Source organism: Schistocerca serialis, chromosome 5 (assembly GCF_023864345.2).
Source record: "Schistocerca serialis cubense isolate TAMUIC-IGC-003099 chromosome 5, iqSchSeri2.2, whole genome shotgun sequence".
NCBI lineage: Eukaryota > Metazoa > Arthropoda > Insecta > Orthoptera > Acrididae > Schistocerca > Schistocerca serialis.
This window is the reverse complement of record NC_064642.1, coordinates 463,496,108-463,520,144: the sequence shown is the minus strand read 5'-3', so window position 1 is coordinate 463,520,144 and position 24,037 is coordinate 463,496,108.

The window sequence follows — 24,037 nt, the reverse complement described above, 5'->3', positions numbered from 1 at the left end:
CATAATCTTTCGTAATGACCGCGAAGACAATATAAGAGAAATCGTGGCTCATACTGAAGCATATAGCTGCTTTTGCGAGTGGAAAACGAAACGGAAGGATCTGTAGTGCTGCAAGGTACTGCAAGGTACCCTCCTCAACGCCCGAGATGGTGGCTTGCGATGTATGTAAGTAGATGTAGGTGAGACGCTTTAGCCACTAGATGCGTCATATGACGAATCAAAGAGTACGTGCCGTCACTACGAGACCGATCAAATGACTAATCAATTGAATAGTAGTCGGCCTCTGTGGCCGAGCGGTTCTAGGCGCTTCAGTCCGGAACCACGCGACCACTACGGTCGCAGGTACGAATGCTGCCTCGGGCATGGATATGTGTAATGTCCTTAGGTTAGTTAGGTTTAAGTAGTTCTAAGTCTAGGGGACTGATGACCTCAGATGTTAAGTCCCATAGTGCTTAGAGCCATTTTGAACTGACTGAAGCGTATCCTCATTACGAGATCTCATGAAAGCGTGACATCACTACGAGAAGAAATAAAAATGTTAAGCTATTCGCTATTATCAACGAAGCGCTCTAAAATGTAACCTAGCCAATCAAAGTGTCAGTTCCTTCCTCCTTTTTCTCTTCACTTTCTGAAGACGTGTTGTGAGTGAAGTAATACACTATCTGATCAAAAGCATACGGACACTATTTGGTGTGTGTCCATCCTTCGTCTTTCTGACGGTTTGAACTTTCTGCTGGGGACACCTTTTAGGGTGATGTCTGAGTGGCTGTGGAGGACCGACAGCCCATTTTCCCTGAGAGCCGCAAAGAGAGAAACTGGTGTTGTCTGACACTGTCGACGTTATCCCAAAGATGTTCCGTTGGATTCAGGTCGGGATCCTGGCAGACCAGTCCACTTCAGGAATGTTATTGTCAGCAAACCATTGCCTCACAGATACTCCTTTATCACAGAATGCATTGTCAGACTGACACAAGCATCATATCTGAAATGTTCCTCTACCGTTCGCTGGGCACAATACTGTAAATTTCTACATATATTATCGCACCTACGACTTTCGTAAGTAAGGCGACAACACCCTAATCACGAAAATCATTCCCATACAGTAACACCACCACTTGGTTATATCATGATCGCAGGTAACACTTTCATCGGACTGGCATAGGGTACAGCGCGATTCATCACTCCAAATAACTCGTTTCCAGTCATCCACTGTCCATTGTTTGGCTCTTTAGGTCACATTAAGTGTCATATAGCATTACTACAGATATGTGTGGCTTATGACGAGTTTCTCGACCATTGTCCCTGAACTTCGTAACTCATACACGCAATCACTGTGCTAGAAGGACTGCTGGAAGCACTTTGCAACTCACAAGCGATTACCTCCGTTGATCTCGTGCCACCCTCCGCAACGCTCGACGGTCTCTGTCTGCCAGTACATGAGTCCTGGTTCAGCTGTGTTTGATTCCTTTGGGTTTCCACTTCAGAATCACATCACCAAAGTACGACGTGAGCAGCTTGAGAAAGGTTGAAATCTCCCCGATCGATTTTTTTGCTCAGGTGACATCCAGTGACTAGTCTACATTCGAAGTCGTTTGAGCACTACCGACCGACCCACTCTGCTGTTGTCGCTTCTAGATTAGATTAGATTAGATTAATACTAGTTCCATGGATCATGAATACGATATTTCGTAATGATGTGGAACGAGTCAAATTTTCCAATACATGACATAATTATGTTAATTTAACAACTTTTTTATTTTCATTTTTTTAATTTTTTTTGTTTGGATTTCTTTCTGTACTCCCCACTTCCTTTTATACTGGTGGGTGTGCCTCTCTTGGTACTTAGAGGCGCCCGGGTACTTTTGATCAAATAGCGTACAGAAACAAACCTTTATTGACATTATCAAGTCCCATCATATTTCTGTTTAATATTCTTCTGTTTCTAGATTATCAAGTGATAATGAAATGAAACACTAAAATTACAGCTAGAATAGATCGTACGAAAGCGTAATGACACAATCCCAATAATAAAATAGAAAAAAATGGTGTTTGAACCACTAATAATATGGAAAAGCATTTTTTCTATTGTAGACAAAAGCTACAGTACTGGGCATTAAAATTGCTACACTACGAAAATGACGAGCTACAGACGCGAAATTTAACCGACAGGAAGAGGATGCTGTGATATGCAAATGATTAGCTTTTCAGAGCATTCACACAAGGTTGGCGCCGGTGGCGTCACCTACAACGTGCTGACATGAGGAAAGTTTACAACCGATTTGTCATACACAAACAGCAGTTGACCGGCGTTGCCTGGTGAAACGTTGCTGTGATGCCTCGTGGAAGGAGGAGAAATGCGTACCATCACGTTTCCGACTTAGAAAAAGGTCGGATAGTAGCCTATCGCGATTGCGGTTTATCGTATCGCGACAATGCTGCTCGCGTTGGTCGAGATCCAATGACTGTTAGCAGAATATGAAATCGGTGGGTTCAGGAGGGTAATACGGAACGCCGTGCTGAATCCCAACGGCCTCGTATCACTAGCAGTCGAGATGACAGGCATCTTATCCGCATGGCTGTAACGGGTCGTGTAGCCACGTCTCGATCCCTGAGTCAACAGATGGGGACGTCTGCAAGACAACAACCATCTGCACGAACAGTCCGACGACGCTTGCTGCAGCATGGACTATCAGCTCGGAGACCACGGCTGGGGTTATCCTTGACGCTGCATCACAGACAGGAGTGCCTGCGATGGTGTACTCGACGACGAACCTGGGTGCACGAATGGCAAAACGTCATTTTTTTGGATGAATCCAGATTCTTACAGCATCATGATGGTCGCATCCGTGTTTGGTGACATCGCAGTGAACGCACATTGGAAGCGTGTATTCGTCATCGCCATACTGGCGTATCACCCGGCGTGATGCTATGGGGTGCCATTGGTTACACGTCTCGGTCACCTCTTGCTCGCATTGACGGCACTTTGAACGGTGGACGTTACGTTTCAGATGCGTTACGACCCGTGGTCCTACCCTTCATTCGATCGCTGTGAAACCCTATATTTCAGCAGGATAATGCACGACCGCATGTTGCAAGTCCTGTACGCGCATTTCTGGATACAGAAAATGTTCGACTGCTGCCCTGGCCAGCACATTCTCCAGATCTCTCACTAATAGAGAACGCCTGGTCAATGGTGGCCGAGCAACTGGCTCGTCACAATACGCCAGTCACTACTCTTGATGAACTATGGTATCGTGTTGAAGCTGCATGGGCAGCTGTACCTGTACACGCGATCCAAGCTCTGTTTGAGTCAGTGCTCAGGCGTATCAAGGCCGTTACTACGGCCAGAGATGTTTGTTCTGGGTACTGACTTCTCAGGATCGATGCACCCAATTGCGTGAAAATGTAATCACATGTCAGTTCTAGTATAATATATTTGCCCAATGAATACCTGTTTATCGTTACCCATTTCTTCCTGGTGTAGCAATTTTAATGGCCAGTAGTGTAGATGTACCTCTTCAAAATGGTGATGTAGTAACTTGTGCTTGTCTTTGTTGAGAAAAATTAATTCCATATTTCATGTGACAGACAATAATAGCCAATAGTTTTGAAATTAAAGCATAACAATCAGCAGTACTCCTCGGGTTCTAAATTAACCAGTGTCAGTCCAGAGTTCCAAAGTCCGGACGCGAAAGAAGGATTTTATGTGTACGACTGGACAAAGCAAAGAGTTGGACTGTCCGCAGCGGGAACTAACTATATCACGTGACTAGTTATGGCCACGTTGTGATTCCAAGTAGTTCGCATTGTTGTCTTGCAGATCGGGCGCGGAAAGCGAACCCGAAAAATGCGTTCTTCCGCTATGACTTGCTGATAACGACGTTAAATTTATTGTTGCTCAGGGCGCAGTGACTTTTAAAAGGTTTCTCAAGGAAATTCATACGTGAAACTGACGCATTTTAAATAAAAAAATTTGTGTTTTAAAAGGAAGTGAAAACGATAAACTTTCCTCAGCTTCACAGGAAGAAGGCACTTTACACAGAAAAAATAGCGCACGCTAACCAGGGTCTTAATTAGGTTGCTACATGTGATTTTATGGTATCCACTTATTCGTTTTCGTTACTGTTGTAGTGGAAAACGCGAAAAAGATTGATTAAAAGAGGCTGATTGGTGGATAGTCACCCACGTGTAAGTAGACCATCCTCCAACGACAGCGGTCAAGAACAAACCTCGTGAGAGGGCTTGCTTAAGCACATATGCAGAGAGGCGTCCATAGAGCATTTCGATGTAGTCCGGGACTAGATATATATTTCTGACAGGTCTGCCTCAGATTAAAAACTGTTCTAAGAGTGAATTTTCCGTGCCGCATTGACTTCTATAAATATTACTATGAATCTGTTTCAGACCGTGACATAAGGTGCATGACTTGCTAGATATTAATTCTGACACTGACTTTCCGATTTATCATTACATCTCCCAATTCGACGGTTTTCATCATTTGTATGAATTCGCGCGTTGAGTGTAACTAATGATGACCGACCTGGCTGAAGCTTGATAAAAACTTTTCATTTCAGTTAGTTGTTTGGGCAAGAAACTTTATTGATATCTTCTCGTGTTATTACATTGACACTGCTTTGCCACAGGTAATTACCTAAAACTTTCAGAAATATTTATTATTAATTACGTGTGAATGGCTTTTCACGTTATTATATGAAACTAGTTTTCCTTGATTTATCTGTTCTCACTTACAAAAATTTTTAATTGTTATTTAATGATGATATTGAAAATAACACGAAGGTTGTATGACTTTTGAAACAGTTCTTGCGAGAAAGTTAAAACAAACGTTAGACTATACTACACTTCGCGACCAGTTGACAAGAGGAACCTGCATTTTGGAGGCGTAAGGGGAGGGGAGGGGTGGATATAGGTGTAATGTGGGTGGGTGGTTCTGAGCAAAACATGGGAATCAGGATGTTGATGACTAGGATTGGGGCCTTGCCAAGGTTAAGAGGAGGGGAGAAAAGGGAGGGACGCAGAGGTAGGAGAGCCCTGAAATCCGAAAAGAATTGGGAGGGGGAGGGGTGGGAATGGGTGAAAACTGACAGGAGGGACAGATGTTAGGGCGGATTTCGTTCTCATTCATTGGCAGGGGTTGTGGAAAGTGTTTAAATATAGACTGGGTGGAATGTGTTAATATATGCACAGCAGCACATCAAGATTTGTGATTTGGGGGGAAACAATGGCTTGTTGGAGCCCAGTTTATGAGAAGTATAGGATATGTGGAGTTGTTCAATGTGGGCGACGAAGTGGAGATAGAGACGATTTGGGAGAGGATCAGAAAGCAAGGCAAAGTGTGTGGAATTCAAGAATCTGGAGGGATCGATAGAATCTCATTGGGATAGATATCCAGGAGACATTTACAAAGGAGAGAATAGGTGGGATCAAGGCATTATCGGTTTGGAGGATGATGGAGGGACACAATTCACATGTGCCAGACGGTAATAGTTTCAGCAGTTTCTGTCTATTACGGGCTTTCTGTTGGTTGGTTACTAGGTGGGGTTTCCGTGTTAGTTTACGATGAAGGGTTACTCTGAGATATTATTGTCTGTATGTGAATTGGATGGTACGGTCATAAATAGTAATGTAAATGTCATGTGAGGCGGAAACTGTGGGTTGGTTGTCCTCTAAATATTGTCTAGATTTTGGTGGTGTTAAATTTTGAGCAGCGGCTAGTTATACCACAATATGAAGTAATTGAGATGAATCTGGAGGGAGTATTGGGATTTCTGCGAAGTGAGGTAGAGCTCCAGGAAGACGGTGTCATCAGCATACTGGAGGAAATGGACAGGAGCTGGTGGTTTAGGCATTCTGGCAATGTAAATAATGTATAGCAGTGGAGAGAGGAGAGATCCTTGGGGCACTAGAAAAGAAGCTACGGAATTGGTATTGTTAATACTGACAGCAGATGAATGGATGGAAAGGAACCAATTAGCTAGACATGGTAAATTGGAAGTGCATATCCCTGGCATAGGTCTTGCTAGACACTGAGGTGCTGGTGTTTGATTGGTAAGAGGAGGTTCTACTATGGGGCTTATCGAGTTTTTCAGAAGTATGATTCAAGATGTTTTCCACAGCGCAGGATAATTAAACTGTGTGGAAAATATTGTTCTAAATTGTTGCAAGAAAAATGAAAGGAACATACTCAGATATTTTTCTTTATTGTTATTTCATTCCCATGACCCCACACATTTTGGGGATAGACTGTCAGCGACTTCAGTTCGCTGCTCTTCAGCCAGTTGATTTTAACAACTTAAAACATATTAGTTTTTAACGTGGCGTTAAATATATAACGTTTTCGTGAAATAAAATTCAGATGATGAGTTGCAGTGTCTAAAAAAAAGGGCCGATTTGTTGACTGTTTAGTATATTTATACAGAAAAAAATGAAGCGATGAGTTTATGTAGACAGTTATGGGAAAAGGCAATATGGGTCTTGCAGGTTTTTGGGTTGTGTGCAGTATGATGTTTACGTAGATGGACGATTGGTTGAGAGACCTGGGCGGGCGAGAAGGTATGAGGTTCCGAACGAAGCCTTAGGGTGTGAGCGGAGGGGTGTGGTAGGGACAGGAGTCCAGACAGGTGGAGGAGAGGTGCGTTCTGCTAGATCTGGTAGAACGGGTATTTATCTGGGCGGATTTCATTGTCACGTAAAGGCATGCTATTAAAGTTTCTAGGGGCCGATGACTTCAGCAGTTTGGCCGCTTAGGAATTCACACACATTTGAAAATTAAAGTTTCTCTGGAAGAAAATGTGGTGCCTGTGTAGTTGTAGTGTTCGGATCATTTGGTATAGGTGCAATGGAGTACTAGGATCACAGAGATGAGGGAAATATATAGCGGTTAGTGTCAAGCTTGCAGGAAATTTGGGATATTCGTAGATGTTCAGTATGTGTGAGATGATTTTATAAATTGGTAAAGGATTTGTATAAGGGAGGACAAGTGGATCTGAAAAGACAGGTGGGGTGCGTGGCATTCTAGGATCAGTATTACCTGACAGAAATTTGGAGGACCAGAAATCCACGTTACATTTGCACAGCAGAGAATGGCTCGGATCAGGGACTTACAGATCTGGAGGATGTGACGTAACGCCCATTTGGTGAGATACCCAGCGGGTGTAATCTGTAAACACGAAAGAAGGCCTGAATGGGTTGGTTCAAATGGCTCTGAGCTCTATGGGACTTAACTGCTAAGGTCATCAGTCCCCTAGAACTTAGAACTAATTAAACCTAACTAACCTAAGGATATCACACACATCCATGCCCGAGGCAGGATTCGAACCTGCGACCGTAGCGGTCGCGCGGTTCGAAACTGTAGCGCCTAGAACCGCTCGGCCGCTCTGAATGGGGGCACGGTGGACGCGCAGCCGGGTAGCGTGCAAGAAGCTACGAGGGTTGGACAAAATTATGGAAATAACGTGAGAAATGTATACTCGAATATAAATGTAGATCTAGCCAAGCCTCCAGGCCGCACTATTGGATTTGATCACGACCGGCATCTGTGCGATGTCCTCAACACGTTGCAAGTGTCAGTCGTGCTGGCTCTGAGCACTATGGGACTTAACTTCTGAGGTCATCAGTCCCCTAGAACTTAGAACTACTTAAACCTAACTAACCTAAGGATATCACACACATCCATGCCCGAGGCAGGATTCGAACGTGCGACCGTAGCAGTGGCGCGGTTCCAGACTGAAGCACCTAGAACCGCTCGGCCACCGCGACCGGCTCAGCCGTGCTCAGAACAATTTTCTCCGTAGTTGTGAGTGCATCAAGTCGGAACTCAGTGTATTTCAACGTGGGCATGTTGTTGGTGCTCGGATGATGGGTTTCTGTAACCAAGTTAGCCGAAGTATTTGGTGTTTCAAGAGACATCGTATCGAAGATATCTACCGCATATAGTGAAAGCGGAAAAACGTCATCCGCTAAGTCATAACGCTGATGCAAATGAGTGTTGAGTGATCGTGACGGACGTTCATTGAAGAGGGTAGTGAAGGAAAATACTAGGACGACAGTTGCAAAAGTCACTGCAGAAATGAATGTCGCTCTCGAGAACCCTGTCAGCACCAAACCAACACAAAGGGAGCCCCAGAATCAGTAAATCGCTGGGCGAGCTGGAATTCCAAAACCACTCATCAGTGATGCACATGCCCATAACTGGAAAATGTGGTGCCGAAGCTACAAAACCTGGACTCTGAAGCAATGGAAGAATGTCATTTGGTCGGATGAGTCTCGTCTCACACTGCCCAGCTTACATCCCAAGAGCGAAACACGGCGGGAGTTCGGTGATGATTTGGGCAGCCGTTTCGTGGTATTCCATCGGCTCCATGGCTACTCGTCAAGATCGCTTGCTGCCGAAGATTATGCAATTGTTTTGACTGATCATGTCCATTCCAGGCTGCAATGTTTGTCCTCCAGTGGTGATGCGATGTTCCAGGACGACATGGCCCCTGTTCACACTCTTGATTCGTCCAGGACTTGTTTCGTGATCACGAGGATGGATTGTCGCATGTCCACTGTCCACCACAGACACCAGATCTCATATTTTATTGAGCCTTTGTGTTCTGCTTTGGAGAGAGAGGGTGCGTGATCGCTTTCCACCTTCCTCATAACCACCAGAACTTGCCACTATTTTGCAGGAAGAAGGCATAAGGTTCCCTTGAAAATCACACAGGATCTGTATATATCCACTCAGAGACGACTGGAAGCTGCTTTGCATGCCAACATAATGTGTTTTGTTTTCGGTTTTTCCATATTTTTGTCCTGTACTTGTCTGTTGGATTTTCTGACTTTCTGGTGCACGAGGGCGACGGCTAGAGACGCGCCAAAGGTGGGCGTATCATAAATGGCTGACTCCACAACATGTTGAGTAACGGCTAACCCAGAATGCTACGAAATTAAATAGTAAATAACAGAAACGTCATATCAAAAATTGAAGCACATGATCGTGAGAAGCATGCATTACCGCTTTTATAACACGTAATTATATTGTAAAAATTACAGACGTTTCATTGGTACATTACCAAATATTACTGAAATGTTTGAAAATCGATTAGTTGTCAAGACTTTGATCAATAATTAGAGTCAAAGAGTTAGACTATAGCTGGGAGCTCTAGCTAGAGTCACTGAATGTCACACAGCATTGACTATCATGCACACTGAATTGTATCTGTTTCTATTGTTGTAATTTATGCATATGTGTCAGAAAGACGATTCCTCCACGAATAAACTCATAATTGAAGCACATGATCGTGAGAAGCATGCATTACCGCTTTTATAACACGTGATTATATTGTAAAAATTACAGACGTTTCATTGGTACATTACCAAATATTACTGACATGTTTGATAATCGATTAGTTGTCAAGACTTTGATCAATAATTGGTGACCCAATTTCATTTAATGTGTATTAGCGGGCTTAAAATAAGGTATAAAAGGGTTCGCTGGGGCCTGCTCCTGGTCATTCCGTTCCGAGCCAGCTATGAGGTAACTTTCGCGTGAGCAGCATTCTGTAGCCAGAACAATACCCTAATTTTCAATATGTATGGTTTTTAGATTGATATATTGGTTAATTAGTTAAATACTCATTTGGCCATTAGTAAAGCTGTAAGCACTGTGAAACTGGTGCTACTTAAGTAAATTCTAATAGCAGCAACAAACAATGCTCAAAAAATGCTTCTTAGGAGCAGGGCAATTTAAAATTAATTTTTTGTTTGTGAGTTTTCCTTTGTTGTAAATGTTATCCGCATGTGCGCGTTATTTGTATTTAAATTATTTGCAAAGAAACTATTAGACTTAGGATATCACGTGTTGTTTGAGAAGGACCATTGAAGAGGGGCACTCCTTTCAAACCCATAAATAATATCTATAGATGACATATATTTTGAATGGTGACCCAATTTCATTTAATGTGTATTAGCGGGCTTAAAATAGGGTATAAAAGGGTTCGCTGGGGCCTGCTCCTGGTCATTCTGTTCCGAGCCAGCTATGAGGTAACTTTCTCGTGAGTGTCTGTTCGGGTTGATTTGATTGAGTACAGTGATAGAATTTAGATGGCAAGGGGTCGCTTCATGAATGCTTGCCGAAACTTAGAGGTGTTTAACAAATGTACTAGTGAGTTCTGTGTGTGCTAGCTATTGATTTACGAACGCTCAGTGCGTTAAGGTACTTTATAATAGATGCCTCTGAGATATATTGTTGAAGTGAGGGAGTATGCTTGCTTGCACTTGTATCGCATTTACGAAAACTTAACTTCACATATTCTGCTATTGTTATTTATTTTATGCTTTATTTGCATACTTTTCTAGGGCCACGTTCCATTCTATTATGTGTTTATTGGATGAATAAATAACCAATTCGTAAAACTCGAATCTCTGGAGTAGTATACCACAATTCATCTTAAGGGATTATCTTAGAAAACTTTCGACTGCAGTAGCAGTTTTAAAACCAATTTATTTCAGCAGCAAGTTTTACCTGTTGGGTCTAGTGAAACCCTTCTACACCCCCCCCCCCCCCCCCGCATTCGATTCCTTTATAATCCAGCACGCCGAGGTAAACAATTATCCGAGCGTGCCAAGTGTTACGGCACAAGAAGAGTTCAGGAGGAATGTGACCAATTGGTATTTTTAATATTTTTATTCTATTATGGACTTTATGTTGAATGGTTAGTATGTGGGGCTAACTTGTTAGATGGTAATCAGATTCTGAGTTATTTTAGGGCCTTGGTCTTGAGTTAAATCAGTATACAGATCTAAGCCATATGTCCAGATACTCTGTGATCACAATGGCATTGGACGGAGGACGACACAAAAAATGCTAAACGACTTTTTCGAAATGTTGAACTGGCGATAATCTCACTGTAGTTCCTACTTTAAACTGTTGCACGAACGTCTAAATGACAGAGATCAAAATAAGTGATCATCGCATAGAAAGGCAACTGAAATCGTTAAACAGAGGAAAAGCCCTTGGACCTGACGGCATATCAGTACGATTGTACCCAGAGTATGCGAACGAATTTGCCCTCTCCTACCAGCGCTGCACCATAAGTCTCTGGAGGAGCGAAGCATTCCTAAGAATTAGAGAAAAAGCACAGATCATTCCAATTTACAAGAAGGGTCGTCGAACAGACACACTAAACCATAGGCCTATATCTCTGACGTCGGTCTCTGTTAGAATTCTGGAACGTGTTTTATGCTCGCGTGTTATGACAGTTCTGGAGACCGAAGAAATCCTCTGCATGAACCTACGCACTTTCCAGAACCAACAGTCGTGTGAAACCCGACTGGCTCTCTTCGTCCACGAAGTCCAGAAAGCAGTATATGCTGTTTCCTTGACTTACGGAAGGCATTCGATACAGTTCCACACTGCAGCGGACTGGCCAAAATACGAGCGTACGGGATATCAGGCCAGCTGTGTGACTGGACTGAAGAGTTTCCAGCAGACAGAACAAAGAGTGTCATTTTCAAGTAAGAAGTCTTCAGACGTAACAGCAAACCACAGTGTGTTCCAAGGAAATATTATGGGACCATAACTTTTCACAATATCTATAAATGACCTAGTGAACAACGTATTATGTTCCAAGAGACTTTTCACGTATGATGGTGAGTCGCAGTGCTAGCAAATCGTGGCGAAACGCAGGAAGACTTGCAGAGGACCAACACTTGATACAGGGGGTAACAATTGACCCTCAACAGGAACGAATGTAACGTATACACAGAGAGAAAGGCCCATTGTTGTATAATTACACGATTGCAAAACACTCGCTGGAAGCAGTTATTTCCATAAAAAATCTGAGCAATTTAAAGTGGAACGAACACATAAATTTAATCACAGGTAAAGCAGATGCCAGATTGAGATTCATAAGAAGACCCTTCAGAAAATTTAGCCTATCAGCAAAGGAAGTAGCTTATAAAACACTCGTTCGACCAATACTTGAACGCTGCTCGTCAGTATGGGATCCATGCCATATAGGAGTGACAGAGAAAAACAGTATGTTTCATTATAGTTTAATTGAGTAACCACGAATGTGGCACGGAGATACTCAGTTAACTCCGGTGGCAGACGCTGCAAGAGAGGTGTTTGCACCGCAGTATGGTATACTGTCGAAAGTTCCGAGAGCATACGTTCTTAGCGGAGTCAATCAATATATTGCTTCCCCCCACATATTTCTCGGGAAAAGACCATGAAGGTAAAATTAGAGAGCTTCAAACCCACACGGAGGCCTGTCAGCAATCGTTCTTTCCGCGAACCATTCGCGACTGAAACAGGAAAAGGGGGAAGTAAAATTGGAGCACAAAGTAGTCCTTGCCACACACCGTAAGGTGGCTGGCGGATTATAGATGTAGATGTATGAGGGGTATTCAGAAAGTAAGGAACGATAAGTCGCGAATTGGAAAACAGTGAAAATCAAAACTGTTTTATTTGCAACGGTTAGCTACACCTTCCAGCTACTTCTCTACACAGTCGCCGCTCAGACATAGACATCTCTCCTAGCGTTTTACCAACTTTTCAATTCCCTCATTACAGAAGACAGCCGCCAGTGCTTTTGACAATTTTCTACTCTGGACTGCAGCTCATTGTCTGTGTCAAAATATTGTTTTTATAGCCAGCGGTTCATTTGAGCAGAGATGAACTTCAGGGCTAGCCAATTATGGGCTGTATTGTAGGTGATCAAACACGTCGCATCGAAAACGCCGCAGGAGCATCTTCATTGCCCCTGCACAGTGCGGCCGAGAATTGTCGTGTAGCACGAACCACATGACATTTATGTTATGTGGATTGCATTGATTCAGGCGAAATCTTTCCCCAGGCCCTCATACTTGGTGGGAATGCTAATTTCTAGCCATCTTTACGTTCTCACTGTGAGCTCTGAACTTAAAAGAGCGACATGATGCGATCGACAGGCGTAGTAGACACAGTGCCCTACGCATCTGTGCAATGCTTCATCAGATTTTCACTGTATTTTCCATTTCGCGACCGATCGTTCCTTACCTTCGGAATAACCCTCGTAGATTATTATGTTCCTTAACGGACTAGGAGAGTCGTGAAAGGTAAGATAAAAGTTGTGGGGACAGGAACTGTGGGTGCTTCTTCCTGTAATTATTGCCTGGCTTTTGGAAGGGTTTGTTTTAAAGAGCCTCTTGATGCACCAGGACAGGAATTGGTTGAGGTGTACCTGGAGAGACCCTTGGGATTTCTGGAAAGTGGATCAGAAGGATAGGAAGGTGGTGTCTTCATATACTACAGTTGATGGGTGGGAATATTGGAAATTTGTGGTAAAGTCTGTAATGTCCCCGTAGAAAAGTTAATGAATTACTGTGCTGATAAACATCTTATGTTATTTGATTTTCAAACAGCTGAGGAAAACTGAACGTACTCAGACATTCACTAAAGTGACACACAATATTTTTAGCGCAACGCAATCTGACTTTCAATAATCTCTACAAAAGAATGACCCTGACTAACAATAACCTATACCTTTCATGAATTACTTACCTCACAAAAATCTTTGTTACTCAAACTACTGAAATACTGTGAGTACCAATACTGCCAACTAAATAAAAGATTCTAACTACTGAAGTCACTAACTACTGATAGGCATAGTTAGCAAATGAAAGATTTTGATGAAGAACAAACAATGTATTTACCTCAATAGTGGTCAAAAGTCATAATATATATATACATCAGTTCATGACATCCAGTCTTACAAATTTACTGTCTCTGATGGACACACGTCCAGATCATCCGCTCTCAAAACTCCCCCATTTCTCTCCCCACATCCACTGCTGCTGGCGGCTCACCTCCAACTGAGCAACGCTACGCGCTGTTAACATCCAGCTGCCCAACACTACAATAGCAAACAACAATGCAAACCAGCCACAGACTGCACACAGCACAGCCAGTGATTTTCATACAGAGCGCTACGTGGCGTTACCAATAAAAAAAACCTAAAAAGCCTACTTACATAGTCCCCACGCTCCCCACCAAAAATTTTACAAATTGTTTTGGGCAGTGGTGAATAATGATTTGATAAATTTTTTCATAATTACAATAACAGAGATATCAAATGCACACACTTATCGATACAATGTTGTTCAAAAGCTAAAATTTTTTCACAGTTCATAAAGACAGTCCTGATCATTCATCACAGTATTAATTACAATTTTATGCACAAAGTCTGAGCAGTAAAAGAAAAAGCACACGGAAGTAATGGATTTCCATGCAGTCTTGAAGAAGTAGTGTTGTCCTTCCAACAGAAAGATAATGCTGACAGGTAATGGTCCACAACAGAGCAAACCCACAGCAGAGTCAGTCGAAGTTTTGAAGAATATTAGTAGGTAGTTCATCACAGAGCAGACCCATTGTAGTCCTGGTAGAGATTACGGTATTGGTGGGCCATCAAAGGTGCAGACCCACTGCAGTCCTCGTAGAGATGGACAGCAGCCATCTGTGCAGGTGCACAATCACCATCAAAGAGTCTTGTGGATAATATAGCAAGTCCATAAACCACCACTCGTGCACTCACAAAGTTTTTGGAATTGTCCTTAGAACCAGCAATGCTGTTAACCAGTCCCTTGCTGAATTATCAACACACTTGCAAACACTAGCAGTCCCAACTTCTCATCTATTGTGCATATACTATGACCAACAGAAATGTGTCCAGTGAAATGTAACTTAATTTGAAGAACTGGTGTCTATACAATTATAAATTTACAACACAAGAATACAATTATAAAGGTACAAAATACATCATTAAAGAACATAACAGTACAGATAACAGATTTGTAGTAACACAGGCCTTACAGAAGAATAGAAATAAACATATACATCAGTGTTACAGGAATTATGACATAAGTAAATACATAAATGATCAGAATAGCTTTCGAAAATAATGTCTAAACATCTTTACAAAGTACGAGTAAATAACATATTATAAATGCAAATTATGTTTGAGGATAACAGTATTCCTCATCATAGTGAACGTAGCTGAGTATTAGAAAAATTCTACAACGTGAGTCTTATCAGATAAACACATAAAGACAGGAAGAACACAAATACACAAGGTACACAGACACATAGTGGAATAACATAAAGGACAGGTCAGGGTTTGTTTTCAGTGTGACATTTGGTACTGCAGTCCAACCCAAATCTTCATTTCATAGATGTTTCCTCTTATTTCACCTTTTTTTTATACCTTGTCAATGCATTTCTTCCAATAAATCACAACTCATTCTCTTATATAGTCTACCCCCGCTTAATCTAACTTAAATCTACTGTGCTCAGTTGCTAAACTAAGGGACGAGGCAATGCAGCAGCACAAAACAATTAACACAAACAGCAATGCCAAAAAATGCAAATTGGCAAAGCAAGCAGCAATAAATATAAATTAGCAAAGCAATTGCAATATTACGACTAATATAAGGCAATGTGCAGCAAACAAGAAAAATAAATCAGTAGTAAAACTGGCTTAACAAAGTAATACAAAGTGAAATTGAGTAGCACTATGCCTGGCAAACAGCAGCAGAAAATGCTATAACTTATATCTAAACATGACAAAGCTCAAGCAGAAAAAATGTTACAGTAAAGATGGCCATGTCTAATACCTATGTCACATCTTAACACTAGATTGATGCATAACCTTGACTTATTCTATGAAACAAATTACCCAGTCATTGACAAAATTAAGTATACAGTTCCTGTGAAGGGTATTGTCTTTTTGTGCTCCCTCGTTTTTTTGGAAGTAGGTCATACAATTATTATTTACTGGATCCGTAGGCATAAAATATCTATATTAGTACATCTATTAAATTTTATTTTAACCAATGCTGCAGTGCAGCTAGAAACTAGATATTAAACAAATTGAGCAATCTCTCAACTAGAAAGACAATAGATTTAAAATGTTTCTCATCATTTCATTAGGCATTTTAGTAAATATCATTAATTAAGAGCTCCACAGTGTTATCATATGTTTTCCAGTTTGAGCTTGTCGTATTTGTGATGCTTTCTACTAAGGAATGTCAATAGCGTGGATAATGGTCTGGTTTTTTTTCACCTAATGGCTTTTTCTCCAGGCAGGTGGCACAGCTGGGCACCCACAATGCATTACGTGAAGGTCACTTAACTTTCTTACTAAAATATTTATGACAGCAGTGACAGTCTCATATAAAATAATTTCACAGATCGAGAATTTGCGTTACAAATGTGAAGAAACAAAATCCTATAAATGTAACAGTGTCCAAAAAATATTCGTCATTGTGATACATTCACGCATTTACACACATTTCATAACTCTTAAAGTATGATTCTTGGTTTCCAATATCCTTTTTCACAAACCAGAGTCCCTAACCACTACTCATTATTCCTTACCTTATTACCTATAAACATATTCACTGATACTTCATCGATATTTCATCATAATAAATATGTTTCATAATAAACATACCTCAACAGCGTAATACACACCATCTTCGTAATAATAACATCATAACGGATCAATCACATCACTTCTTTCAACAATTTCAAAACCTAAAAAAATTCTCTGCTCATTCCAGTAGTGCCATCTACCTCAAACGTACTTTAAAAATCATGATCTCATACCAAATACATCATTCAAAGCTCTCATAGTATCACAATGGTTCCGAAAAAATATGAACAGTTCACAAAGTACAGACAAACTACAATTTCATAAGTGTGAAGTTATCCAACTGTGTAATTAAGTAAACATCTGTCACTGATGTAGTAAAAAAAATGTTTGTCTCTCTCAGTTAAATGATCAGATAGGTGTGTAATTCATGTGTTAGAGAAATATGGTACTGATGTGTAAAGTTGTATAAGCAAATACCATATTAGCTAGGGCACAAAGTAGGCGTGTACCCCCCTCCCCCCCTGAGGATTAATGTAATTACACCGTCAGGTGTTACAGATTACAGCAATTGAATGAAATGTATCACGGAAAACTTTTGTATCTTTGTGATTAAAAAAATCTTTAAAATTAAAATTAATCATTCAAATACGTGTCCTTTAGCGCTAAACTGCGCGTCTTGTTGTAAGATAACCTCTGTCATTATTTAACGGTAAAAATGTGCCAAGTGTCGTAATTATCGTCGTCCATAAGCGAAGTTCTGTAGAAGTCAATGTACTTACCTCGTAATAAACAAAAGTGAAATGCTATGCGTATAGATATCGTAGTTATTACGTACAGTACCGTATCAAGAAAGTACTATACTGTAATGTATTGTCGTGCTACGAAAAAGGCTGTCTCATGGTAGCTATACCACAAAAGTTACTACTAAAACATGTTTTACTTTCCAGAATAATACAGAAAAACTGTGCCGATATAAAACAGATACATCTCAAAAGCAACAATGTAAATTGTGTCACACATTAGTAGTGTCGTGATATAATCGTGTAGCTGTCAAAGAAACCAAGTGCTAAGTCATCTTTAATCCCACAGAAAGTACTTCAAATAAAGAATGTCTTTTCAAGTAAACCAAAATGTTGCATTAAAATCTCATTAGCAGTGCCGGTATATGTTCTAAGTATGTGAGCTTTATAGTCGTTATGTGATCGTGCAACTAACAAGTACCGACCGAGGTGGTGCAGTGGTTAGCACACTGGACTCGCATTCGAGAGAACGGCGGTTCAGTCCCGCGTCTGGCCATCCTGATTTAGGTTTTCCGTGAGTTCCCTAAACCGCTATGGGCAAATGCCGGGCTGGTTGCTTTGAAAGGGCACGGCCGACTTCCTTCCCTAATCCGATGAGACTGATGACATCGCTGTTTGGTCTCTTCACCCAAACAACCCAACCCAGCCCAACTAACAAGCAAGAATGTACAAATAACAACATTGTGTCGTCTGTTCACTATAACAATACATTCGTAATTTCTGTTTAAATAAGTTCTCTTGGTTCTTGACTGGATATTTAACCTCAAACATTGTTGCATGTTAACAGTTTCTAAGTCTGACAAAGCATACTAGTAAACTGAGGTGAAAAGTTTTATGGCAAAGACAAAGTTAGAAAGCAGATTATCTCTCAATAAACGGTTTTACATGTGAAATGTGGTGCCATCCTTTACTCTTCCTAGTACGCAGAGTTTCAAATTCAACACAGTGATCATGTGGTATATGGTACATCGGTAAAGAATGCTCAAATTATTCTCAAGGTTAACGTCTATGTTATTTTTCTCTGAGCCAGCCGGCGCACGTGGCTGCCTGTGGTGCGAGTCATTGTCTGCTATCTCTTTGTTGGCGTGCGCCGTTATTGGAATTAGGAGACCTAACTTCTACAAATTCACCTTGTCGAGAGGGTCCTGCCCTGTTTGAATAGCGCCAGTTCTAATGTAATTCAGATCTGTCGTTACGATTATATCGTCTGTCGTCATGTTGGTAGATTCCACAATTTCTTTCTTGTCGGTCACGTGGTGGAGAATTTCTCCCTGAATCGTAACTGCGTGCTGAACTGTTGCGTCTGAAGTTATCCTGTCTCCCTTGATAATAATTATTTTGGTTCCTATATTGTCTGTTTCTCTTATTGTCTCTGTGATAGTCATTACCGCGGAGAGGTGATCTTTCCCTGTAATTATTACTACTCTGCCAATGGTTGTCACGATTTACGTTGTAAGAATAGCCTTGTCGTGTCCAGTTATTATTTCTTTCATTGCGGAAGTGTGACGGATGTGACCTGTAATTGTTGTGCTCCTGTTTTCGCGTTCCGCGATTGTCAGTGTCAATTTCCAATTCTTGTAAGAGTCCCTGAAAAGCTTCAATGTCGTCTACAACGTCCTGCCAAAATAATATGTCGTAAATCTTCAGGCAATTTGATTAAGCAAATGCGGATGAGTTCTGAGGGGCTGTATGGGTTTGAAAGATACTGATTCTTAAGCAACATGTCTTCGAAATATTTGACAAGACTAGAAAATTCCAATTGTTCGAAATGTTTCATCATTATGATGCTATGGTTTACTCGGTCTTGTGTAGCTTGAGACCTATATGCTGAGAGCAAGGCCTGATAAAATTCTCCTTCACTGTGACGATCGTGAATGACCGATTGCATTCTTACAGCTGGTTCGTTCTCTAAGTAGCCACACATAAATTCTAACCCGTGCTCCAATGACCAGTTGTGAGGAAAACAATGAGAGAATTGACGAAGCCATGCTTGTGGATGAATGTCGTTGCCAGAGTTCTTAGATGTTTTGAATTTATGTGTAGTAATGAACAACTTATAGTCAAAATCATCATGTCGGCGAGTCGCATTTCGGACATTGTTACTTCGTTTCGGCGGTTCAATCTCAAAATTCAGTGCGCCTTGCCAATTTCTTTCATAATTTCCGAAATACCCTGTGTTATTATTTTGTGACTTTTCAGTATTTCTAAGTCCCTCTTCCCGTATTGGAGCGCGAGTCTCCTCTGAAATATGTAATTCTTGTATTACCTGTGTCAACTGATCTTGTACTTCCCGAATTTCTCTTTTGTACTGTGTATTGATTTGATTTTGATTTTGTTTGAATTTTATAATTTGTTCATACTCTTCTGTGTCAGTGAAGGGTAGGGGTCTTGTGTCATTCATATCATCATTTATCTTTGTGGATAAGTTGGTGAACTGATCCGAAAGTTCGGCTACTTTCTCCGACAGAGAACTTATTTCCTCAGTGTGTTTTTCTGAACAAGTTTCAGTGTGTCCATTTGTGTTGAAATCGTATCTACTGTGTCCTTTAAGTTTTCCTGAGTTTTTGCATGTTGCGTAACCGAATCTGTAGATGCAACTGGGGCAATTTTAGCTTGCAAGGTGTCGTGATATTCATGAACAATAGTTTGCAGTTCTTTTATGGCTGCTTCGTGATTCTGTTATGCATTTTCATGACGCGAATAAGTAGGTTGGAAATGCTCACAAATTTGTGTTTTTACGTCATTACAGACTTTTTGACATTTCGATTCGATTTTAAGTAACTCAGCAGTTAAACCTTCACGTGTTTTTTCAAGCGTGGTATCTAACTTTCGAAGCTGTTGCTGTGACTGTTTTTGATTTTGTTCCATTGCGTCTAGCTTTTGCTGTGTTTGTCTCTGGTGTTGTTCCATTGTGTCTAACTGTTGCTGTGTTTGTCACTGATTTTATTTAATTTGTTGCATTAATTGCTATAATAATGTATTAGTGTCTGGAATCTGTTCCTCTATGCTTTTCGGCAGTGCATTTGCACCAGCAACATTCACATTTTGACGAGGATAAAATGTGTGTTGACTTATTTGAGAAAACGGTGAGGACGCAAAACCTGAATCTACAGTATTTGCAAGATTGTGTCCTGTCATTTCGGATTCCTGAGGCGAACTGTTGGCGACCGATCGATCGATAATGCTTCCCTGTTCACTAATTGTTTCTCTGTCTACACCATTATTTGCCGCCCGCTCCATTTCCCCACGAACAATTACCAAATTATTACTTTGAACATTAGGTAATTCTTTACTCGGTGTCGCTAACACACTGCTTTCGTCTTCACTGTCATTTCTCAGTTTACTTTGGAACCTAGTATTACGTTTTTCACCCGCCATTATTGTCGCAATATTTCACACGATATCACAGAAAAGCACAATTTGAAGAGCAAAATAAGAAAACACATTAACATAGCATTGAAAATAATATCTCGTTAATTGCTAGTGCAGATGCGAAATACTTGGTGCAAATCTACATGCATGCCACAACTGTTTTACTGTACAACAATGAAAAACTACAACTACAAAGGAAATTCTCTCTATAATTACGCGCTAGCAATAAACAATAGCTACACTAATTACACAAACTACAAGAAAAAATCAGAAGATTCCAGTGAGGTATCCTCGTCTAAGGGTCGACATATGTAACGTCCCCTTAGAAAAATTAATGAATTACTATCCTGATAAACATCTTATGTTATTCGATTTTCAAACAGCTGAGCAAAACTGAACGTACTCAGACATTCACTAAAGGGACACACAATATTTTTAGCGCAACGCAGTCTGACTTTCAGTAATCCCTACAAAAGAAAAATGGTTCAAATGGCTCTGAGCACTATGGGACTCAACTGCTGTGGTCGTAAGTCCCCTAGAACTTAGAACTACTTAAACCTAACTAACCTAAGGACAGCACACAACACCCAGCCATCACGAGGTAGAGAAAATCCCTGACCCCGCCGGGAATCGAACCCGGGAACCCGGGCGTGGGAAGCGAGAACGCTACCGCACGACCACGAGATGCGGGCCCCTACAAAAGAATGGCCTTGACTAACAATAACCTATACCTTTCATGAATTACTTACCACACAAAAATCTTCGTTACTCAAACTACTGCAATACAGCGAGCGCCAATACTGCCAGCTAAATAAAAGATTCTAACTACCGATAGGCATAGTTAGCAAATCAAAGATTTTGATAAAGAACAAATAATGTATTTACCTTAATAGTGTTCAAAAGTCATAATATCTCTGATGGACACATGTCCAGATCATCCGTTCTCAAATCTCCGCCATCTGTCTCCCCACATCCACCACTGCTGGCGGCTCACCTCCAACTGCGCAAAACTACGCGCTGTTAACATCCAGCTGCCCAACACTACAATAACAAACAACAATGCAAACCAGCCACAGACTGCACACAGCACAGCCAGTGATTTTCATACAGAGCGCTACATGGCGTTACCAATAAAAAAACCTAAACAGCCTACTTACAACTCTTATGGCACCAAACTGCTGAGGTCATCGGGCCCTAACCTTACACACTACTTTATCTAACAAACTAACTTACACTAAGTACGACACACACACCCATCCCCGAGGGAGGACTCGAACCTTAGACGGGGGGAGCCGCGCGGACCGTGACAAGACCCCTGAGACCGCGCGGCTACCTCGCGCGGCCAGATGGTCAAGAGGAAGTGGCTTAGGCATATCAGCTGTGTATAGGATATATAGGAGAGAAGATGAGACAAACCTTTGGAGCATACCTGGAGTGAGTTGGAAGGTACAGAGCTGGATTTGGTCGCGACATAGAAAGGGCTGCTGGATAGAAAGAATGCGATAAGGAAGACGTAATGAACTGTGGTGTACAGATCTTGAGCTGAGACTGAAATGCCATACAAGGCCACAAGGTTTACTAGATTAAGGAATAAAAATGGTGGATTTGCGGTTGTTACTATGGTGTGATAGGAAACTGGTAAGCTGGCCTGGGTGGCAGAGTGGTTCTAGGCGCTACAGTCTAGAACCGCGCGACTGCTACGGTCGCAGGTTCGAAACCTGCCTCGGGCGTGGATGTGTGTGATGTCCTTAGGTTAGTTAGGTTTAAGTAGTTCTAAGTTCTAGGGGACTGATGACCTCAGAAGTTAAGTCCCATAGTGCTCAGAGCCATTTGAACCATTTGAGACGGGTAAGTTACGGGAGTTAGTCATCGGAAGAGGAGTTGGGACGGAAACCGCATCAGTTAACAGGAAAGGTTAGATGATAGTTTAGGTGTTAATGAATGCATCGGGAGAGGATAGACTCAAAGACGTTGCTAAACACTGCTGAGGTAAGGCTGATGAGATGGTAGAGTAGGTGTCTCTGGCAGAGATTTTAGGGTTAAGGAAAAGTAAGATTCGAATGATTTTTCATGGTTCAGGATAGAAACTTATGTCGAGGGGTCAATCTATGAGGTGTCTGTAGGTAATGTAGTCGTGAGCGGTGTTGCGTTACCTGTTTAATGTCTTATGTCGTAACTGGAGTTTTATGCTCTGTGAGTCTTGTGTTGTCTAGGTACTGGAGGCTAGGAGCAAAAGATAGGGGTGAGGCTTTCGTGCACTCATGGATTATTGGGAATAATGAGTAACCGATGTTGAGGTCATCAGGGATAGTGAAGATGTCAGGTAAATAGGATGCAAAGTATTTGACTTGGTTTAGATTGTCGGGTAATAGAGAGGGTAGGAGCGAGCACGATTATAGCCATTAAGACTGTGAAAGGCTTTCCAGTGTTTGGAAAAGTTTATGGATAGTGTGGTGTTGAGGCTCGTGCATGTTTGGCGCTAAACTCGTCGCTTTTTTGCCTTTATCAGATATCTGATTTTGAGAGGTGGCATGCCTTTAAGATGGACATAGTGACTTGCCCCCTCTCATATTTATATCTTACCCTCAGTAATGCGATTTGGGGAAGTATGGCCGAGTATTGTCATTACAAGGCTAGTATTGAGGACTCAGAAGATATGCATATTTTCCTCTCTAATTGCATGTAGTGAAAAGTTGCTATTGCTTCACATGCAGACTTCCCACCCAGCATCTCTCGTCACACAGGTGGTCCGGTGACAGGCGGGTTCTGCTGATCTTGAAAGGGTTATGCCGACGGGTGTGAGGGAGTCAAGTGGATGCTGTCCAGACGACGACATTGTCATCAGAACGGGGGCGACACGCCCACAGGGGCCTGACGGAGCGGCTGGGCTAGAGATTCCGTTACTTCGCAGAAACTTAGTGATAACACTTTCTGACGGGCTACCAGTGAGACGTGGGAATGACTTGTGCTCCCAGGCAGTCTTGGCGGGAAAATTCCCGCGTTTTTTGCAAATTTTAACTGTGATTGGCTTGCTCAGGGTGTAGCTCCGTGACGTAGCAAAATCGGCGCAGAAATTGGCGCCAATTATCTCCATTGGTGGAATGGTAGTGCTTCGGAAATAGAGTGGAATTTTCCACCGGTTTTTGAATTGCTGATTGGAACGTTTAACCACGGCCACTGTAGTGGGGGCGGGAATGTTCTGTGTTCGGTTTGTACGGGTGCTCTTGAGGGAGTCAGCCCTCGCCTTTCGGTCAGAGTAGGTCACAAGACTGAGCTCTCGCCGCTATGGACATCCTGCCTTCCGTTGGCTGTCTCATATACTCTCATTTAATTGTAACTGTTTGACGAAGTTGCTGAAGTTTCATTTTCAACGTAACTTTCCGAGTACAGTTGGCAATTGAGCAATCTGCGTACAAGCGACCTATGTTGCCCGTCTTGAGCAGTTTTGGC